The sequence below is a fragment of the Corvus moneduloides genome, chromosome 5 (genome assembly GCF_009650955.1).
Source record: "Corvus moneduloides isolate bCorMon1 chromosome 5, bCorMon1.pri, whole genome shotgun sequence".
In the NCBI taxonomy this organism is placed as follows: Eukaryota; Metazoa; Chordata; class Aves; order Passeriformes; family Corvidae; genus Corvus; species Corvus moneduloides.
The window spans coordinates 61,930,357-61,937,954 of NC_045480.1; positions in this window are offsets into that span (position 1 = coordinate 61,930,357).

A 7,598-nucleotide genomic window follows, 5' to 3' on the forward strand; every position below is an offset into this window, starting at 1 on the left:
TAATGAGACACTTGGCAGAACCAATACTGAAATCCATGTAGCTGTTGGCTAACACACACGATGTCTGCTGCTTAATGAAGGAGTAAATAGTATCATAAATCTCTTTTTTTTATTGCTGTTTCTTTGTATGAGGAGTGCAAATCACCTTTCAAACTTACAGATTTCTGCTGTCTCCTTCTTTATATATTATCTATGTATATTGTAAAGGATACCATAAAAGGATGTAATTTTTCCAAGACCAATATCAAAGTGTTATCATATCTTCTGATATATATTTTATGGATGGCATTTGGTGGCATAACTGAGGACCAAATGCACCATTATCATTAAAAACAACTCTAAAAATACATGGGGAAACCAGAAAAAAAAAAGTAGAAAGTAAAGTTTCACAGAACAAAAAGTTTATTCCTGAGAGACTTGCCCATGGCTTGATTGGTGTGTATTTTAAAAGATTCACCTTATTGGAGTCCATTGATTTGCTAGTATTACAATATCTAGGCATCTTGTGAGGATCTCTGTGTACCTTTGCTAGTTGTTACCTTACGTTTATAGCGCTTCTCTCGCTAATCCAGCATTTTGGTATGTATGGAACCCTTTGCCCTGAGCTAACTAAACAAAATGTTTCAGTATATGCCTGATAATGTGGCACAAAAGAAATCTCATTATTTTCAGTGGGACTCTTGTAAGGCTCAACTGATCATCATTGCCTGGGCCTTTGCTGTTCTACTGGTGTGTGCAGACTCCTCCAAAGTGGAGTAATTTACTGTGCCTTGCATCTTGGTTGGTGCTTCTCTTTTTTTTTTCTTTTTCTGGGGGGGGAGAGGGGGCATTTTTTTGTATGTTTGTTTGTTGGGTTTTTAGTAGCATACATAGAGTCTATATTTTCTCTTACTTCCGTAGTGCTGTTATTACCAGTGGTCAGGCTTCATCCATCTCATGGACTGTACAACTTCATCGACTTAATTTCTTCTGATTATTCTGCCAAAGATTAAACATTGGTTTTCCCAGCTTCTGAGAATTTTGTTCCAGGTAATAGCCATGATTTTCCTTTTTCTGCTTAAGCCATCAATGGGTTTGGGTTTGTCAATTGTACATCAGACACAAATATCTCTTGGCTTTTTTTTTTTTTTTTTTTTTTTTTTTTTTTTGTCTCTTTTAAAAAGTATGCTGCTTGGTTATTTTCATGATATTCTGATATTCAGTAAACACTCTGTGTTAAATATGTCAGACAGAGATCCCTTTTATCCTCAGTCATCCTTGTGACTGCGTCTAACCTACAATGAGTGATGGAGACACCCAGCATAGTTCCAGCCTGAGCAGGTGTGTCTGCACCCTGCCTGAAGTAATAAGTGACGCAATAGTAAGCAAAGCAACTCATGGAGGCACAGCTAAACTGCTGCTAGTTCTGGCACTGGAATTCAGCTGCCACCAGTTCAAGTATCTCTGCAGTATCCTTTGATGGGAGGTAGGTAGGTCCTTCATTGTCCAGAGAAAAGTCTGTTTCATGAGGTAATTCATTGGGTTTCAGAGCCCACCGTCAGGGTCAAAGCATTACACCGCTGAAATCTGTACCTCTTGTCAAATCCAAGTGAAATCAGCCCTTTTATCCTAATGCTTATGATGAGGAAGAGGAGGTCAGACACAGGGACATGACAACATATGCCTCCTTCCCTTGTAACTCTAAGAAAGAGTCTGAATTCCAGCTTGAGGAATCCCAAAACACTAGAGAGATCATACACTGAATAAATTCACCTAGCAAGTGAAGTGCTGTGGAGTGAGGAACACAGCAGCTCTGGACAATAACGAGGGAAAGAAAGAGTAATTTGGGCAAATGTGCAAGCATGTTTAATGAAACAGAAGTCAGATGCAGACCCACTAGCATATATCCTCCAAGATCAGGGCAGCATAAGAAGTGCATTATGTTGGTCTTGTACAGGCATCCTCAAAGATTTCACCCTTAACTGAGCAGACCACAAGGAGTAATTTAGCCCTAAGACACAGGATAGTCACACTGGTAATCAGAATGTACAATTAGTTTCTATCTTCTGCCAGAAATGTCAATGCAGTTTAGTGAACTTTTTAAAGAGTTTGCACAGCTGCAATTTCATTTGTCTAGCAGATAGTGGAATTTTTTGCTTTTAAAATTCAACTTCAATATTCAAATCCCCTGAAGACTTCTTAACATCAAAGCCATGTATCTTAATTCAGAATATTTTGGTTTGAAATCTGCGATAATCTTCAAATTTCAAATTCAAATCTATCCATATTTTGATACCTTGTGTGTGGTATTAGATGCACTAACTGAAATGCATAACAACAAAAGGAATTGTAACCATCTTTTGGTTTGAATAGCTGAATTCTTTGTAAAAATTTGGATCACTAAGAAAATTTTCTGTACCTCCAGCTTACTTAAGATCCATGAAAATAACTATTATGGGGTATAGAAAAGCAGCACAGGGTCAAAAATATACTTTGAAATGTGAAATTTTGTAAACACTTTTTTTTATTCCATTTTAAATTTCAGCACAGATGGAGCTTGTGATAATTCAATAGTGATGGTATTTTGTCTTCATCTGAAACCAGGACCTGACATGTTCTTCTCTTACAGTTGCTGCTGAGGAGAGCTTAGGTTAATGTGTAAAATAATTGGTTCTCTGAACAGCTGGGCACAGTCTCACTCAGTTCCAGTTTCAGTAACAGATTTCTTTTAATCAGAGGGAAGTATAGTCTTTTTCTGATGCGCTGTATGCACTAAAATTCGTTGGAAAGAAAATGCTTTGAGAAGTGCAGCGTAGAAGCAAATGTTCAATGTTATAAATAACATATGATTATACAAATATAATAAGCTTATAGGGCTTATTTATGTTGAATCATGTGTCAGGGTGTACTATGGACTTTTCTGTCCTGATTTCAATGATATCATTCTTCTGGGAGAGAACCTATTTAAAGTAAATTTCATGCAAAGCATAAATACTGATAAGAAAACAACTATTTTTCTTATTGAAGACAAAATTCTCTACTACATATTATCTACAATACAAAAAAATGAAAACTCATTACTCTTGGCCAAAACTTTTTAAAAAATGAGGCAGATCCAGCCCCATCTTTTTTAAAATAAGCCAGTGTATACTGACAGCTTGATATAGAACTTACCTAAATAAAAAGAAGGTGGACACCTTTTTTTCATTTAGTTGTTACATGTGTTTGAGTACCTTAATTTTCCTAGAAAGATTTAAAACAATGAGAGGATCACAGAAGGTTTATAGTGTCATAAACTACTGTAGGAAAATGTGGATAACAGAGAGGAAAATTAATTTTTATTTAAGTGTCTATAAATTGCTCTTGGTTTGTTAATGTTCATTTAGCTTAATGTATATCAGACATCTAACATATATACAAATGTTCTTTCTGATAAAAAGAATTACCATTCTAGCTTTTCAACAAAGATATGGCTTAAGTTGATCCCCTGGGGAGGGCTCAAAAGTACTTGCTACTGGTTTTTTCCCTTTAGGCCAGTCACCTTCCAGTCCTTTCTGAGCTGCAAGTGCACATTTCTGGATCATGTCCAACCTCTCACCCAGCAGCAGGGCTGCTCTCCATCTGTTCATCCCCCAGACTGGCTTGATACCGGGAGTTGCCCCAACCCATGTGTAAAACCCAGCGTTTGGTCTTGTTACACCTCTTGAGATCCCTATGGGCCACTTCTTGAGCTTGTCCAGGTCCCTCTGGATGCATCCCGTTCTTCAGGAGTGTCAACAGCACGACTCAGCTTGCAGAGTCATGAGGGTGCCCTCGATCCCTCTGTCAGTGTCACTAATGAAGATACTAAATAACACTGGTCCCAGTACAGACCCCTGAGGGACAGCACTTGTCACTGATGTCCTCTGGGACTCTGAGCCCTTGACCCTCTGCATGCGACCATCCAACCAATTCCTAATCCACCTAACAGTCCACCCACTGAACCCATCTCTCTCCAATTTGGAGAAAAGGATGTTGTGGGGGACCATGTCAAAGGCTTTACAGCAGTTCAGATAAATGACATGTGTAAGCCTTCCCTTGTCCACTGATAGAGTCACCCCATCACAGAAGGCCTCTGGGTTGGTCAGGCACGACTTACCCTTGGTGAAGCCGTGCTGGCTGTCCTGAATCACCTCTCTGTCCTCCATGTGTCTTAGCAGAGCTTCTGGGAGGGTCTGTTCCATGATCTCTCCAGGCACAGAGGAGAGGGTGGCAGGTCGGTAGTTCCCAGGGCCATCCTTTCTTCCCTATTTAAAGATGGGTGCAGTATTTCCCTTTTTGCAGTCACCCATGACTTTCAAATATCATGGAGAGTGGCTTGGTAACTACTTCCACCAATTCCTTCAGGACTCTGGGATGCCTCTTATCAGGTCCCATAGACTTAAGTGAATTCAGGTTCCTCAGGTGGTCATGAACCTGATCTTTATTTACAGTGGGAGGGGCTTTGTTTTCTCAGTCTCCATCCTTCCATCCAGTCACTCGAGAGGTGTGGGAAGAGAGGTTGCCATTGAAGACTGAGGCAAAAAAGTTGATTACTTCAGTCTTCCCCTTGTGAGTTGTTACCTGTTCACCAGTGTTGTTTATCAGGGGGATTGCACCTTCTTTGACCTTCCTTTTCCTATTAACGTGCCTGTAGAAGCCTTTCCTGTTATTCTTTATGTCCTTTGCCAGGTTCAGTTCCAATTTTGCCTTGGTCTTCCTCACAGCCTCCCTACACAATAGTACTTCTTTTCTGTGCTCTTCCCAGGTCTTTACACTCTTCCCAGGTTACCTGTCCAGTTTCCACTGCCTCTGCATTTATTTCTTTCCCTTTATTTGACCAGCAGGTCCCTACTCAGCCATTCTGGTCTCTTGCTTTCCTTGCATGATTTCTTGCTCCTGGGAATCTCTAGCTCTTTTGCTCTTCTTATAGAAGAGCAAAGTCTTATAGAAGACTTCTTTAAAGATTTGCCAGTTCTGTTCTGCTCTCTTGTCCCCGAGGGCAGTCTCCCAAGGGATCCCTCTGACAATCTTTCTGAAGAGCTGGAAGTCTGCCTTCCTGAAGTCCAGAAGCCTGACTTTACTCCTTACTTGACCTATATTCCTCAAGACTGCAAACTCCACCAATGCATGATTGCTGCAACCTAGGCTATGTCCAGTCTTGACATCCCTAATTATCTCTCTTATTTCGGTGACCATCAAATCTAGTGTCGTGTTCCCTTTGGTGGGGCTGGCTATTACCTGGTTTAAGAAGTTATCCCTGGAGTCTCCTGGATTGTCTACAGTTTGCCATGTTGCTTTCTACCAATACTCCACAAATACCAATGCTTTTTGAAGGCTTTTAGTGCTTGGTCACTTAAAGTTTGTCTTCCCTACTCTCTCCTAGAACCCTTGCAAAAGACTAATTGTAGCCCGCAAGTTGCTTGTGAAACAGACATCACTGTAGACAGTCTAAATCATTCAGAGGCCAAATAATGATTTTACAGCACCTGGGACTCTCAGAGAATTATGCTCGACCTTATTTAGTAAAGCAATTTATTTTTGTTTAGACAGTAATTTATCTGTATTTTAAAAGTGGATCAGGAGGAAAAGCAATTACACTTGCAGTTTCAAAGTGCTTTGTGGTATCAGCCTTACTAAAAGCCAATAGGGTGCATGTTCTGAAATTTCTGAGGTGCTTTTGAAAATCCATCTCTGTAAACACCTTAACATTTTTCCTCATGAAGTTCCATCTCACATACCTTATAAATACCTGCAAAACCATCTCATTCTCTTTTTGTCACTCTTTGTCAAACTACCTCTTGATGCGATACCTACAGAAAAAATCCAGTTTGCTTTCTGTAATCATTCCTTGTTTTCACTGGCCTGAATAATTCTGTGATTACCTTCACGCTTCATCTGTTTGCTATCTCTTCTCTCTTGGCCCATATTTACATCAGCAATGCTTAAGAACGGGACTGCTCTTCCCATTTTGTGATTTTCCAGCATGTGCTAGGACGTATCTTGCTTCACAGTGAACATTTCCAGCAATCCCAAAGCAATAATGCATCAACTTTACATGCCAGGGATAAAGCAACTGAGTATTACATGAACAGAGGTGCCTCTACCTAACTGTAAGTAGGGAACCCCACCTACACAGGGACTGTTTGCCACTGCAGTGCTAAGAAGAGCTTCAAAATGAGGTGGAAATTGCCAAAATCTTGTTCATAATTTTGCCTTAGTATGCATGCTTATATCCTGACAGGACATGCCATGAAAAGATGTTTCATTACAGTGCAATAGTGTAACATTGGAAATATAAATAGGGATTGTATAATACAAATACAGATGCTTAAATAAAAGCAGTTGGGATTCGTCTGGAGAGAATGAAATGAAACTGATTTTTGCTTCATTTGGATAGTTAAAATAGAAAAAAGGAACATTATAGTGCCAGTGACACACTTGCTAGCACAATAGAAATAATCAGCGTTCCAATTTAATGAGGTATTGTAGAACGTGAGAATATTTTGAAATGCTAATGAAAAAGGAAGAAGTGTTATAAGCGGTAGAAAATGGTAATTGGTAGATAGCAGCACTTTTAAAGAATAGTGACAGTTTCATATGAAAAAACATTGTAAGAATGTTGATTAGCTTAACTGGGACAGGAAAGATTTACAAAAAGAAGGGATTCAAAAGAAGAGCAGCCTTACTTCTGTCCTTGCAAAGCATTGAGTAGTATTAATTAAAACTAAGACAGGGCAACGCTTAGGGCATGCACAACAGCACAACTCTTTTTATGTGAAACATAATTCTTTTCATGTTCATGCAGCCAACAAACTATCCTCTGAATGGTACTGACCAACACAGGTGAGTGTAATATTGCAGAACTTGGGAGAATTGCTGATTGCAGAGCTCATTGCCTTGTACCTAAGAGGTTGCATGGGTAAAGTGTTCATATTCCAGCTGTTGGTTTACATTGTCCTCCCTGCATTCCCGGTTACCTGGGGCAGGAGCTCATTGCCCATAGGCCATGGACATTCTGGTCTCATTTGTGTAACCAGTAGCATAATATTTAAGCCCTCTGTACCTTAATTTTTTACATGAAACTGAGAATTAGGGATTATGATACTCCTGGCATGGCTTTGTGCATGCTGGTTTTAGATACAAAACAGGGAAACAGCGAGTGATAACCTGAGCTTCTATCTGGTTTTATTTAGTGAGGTCTGCCTTTTTCACACTAGTCAATGACAAAATGAATGCAATGAAAACTTTGATTTTTATTTTACCTTACTTACTTATGGTACTGAAAATATGTTTAAAAAATACATTTAACATAAAATGAAGGGAGTTTTTATTCAGAGCTGTCAGATGCCATTGTCAAATATCTTATCTTACTTGACATTAACATAATTAATCTCTTAAAACTGAAGTAAATTACCATCCTAATCATTATTCTCTGATTTGTCAGCTGAAGTTAGACCACATTTAATGGTAATGCTATGTAAAATCTGATATTCTGGGAAAATATAGCATATTTCTGAAGGGCATGATGATAGTCAGATTTGTCTAGACACGTAAAACATGTTTTTTGATGCCGTGAACTCCTCCAATTAATTTCATGA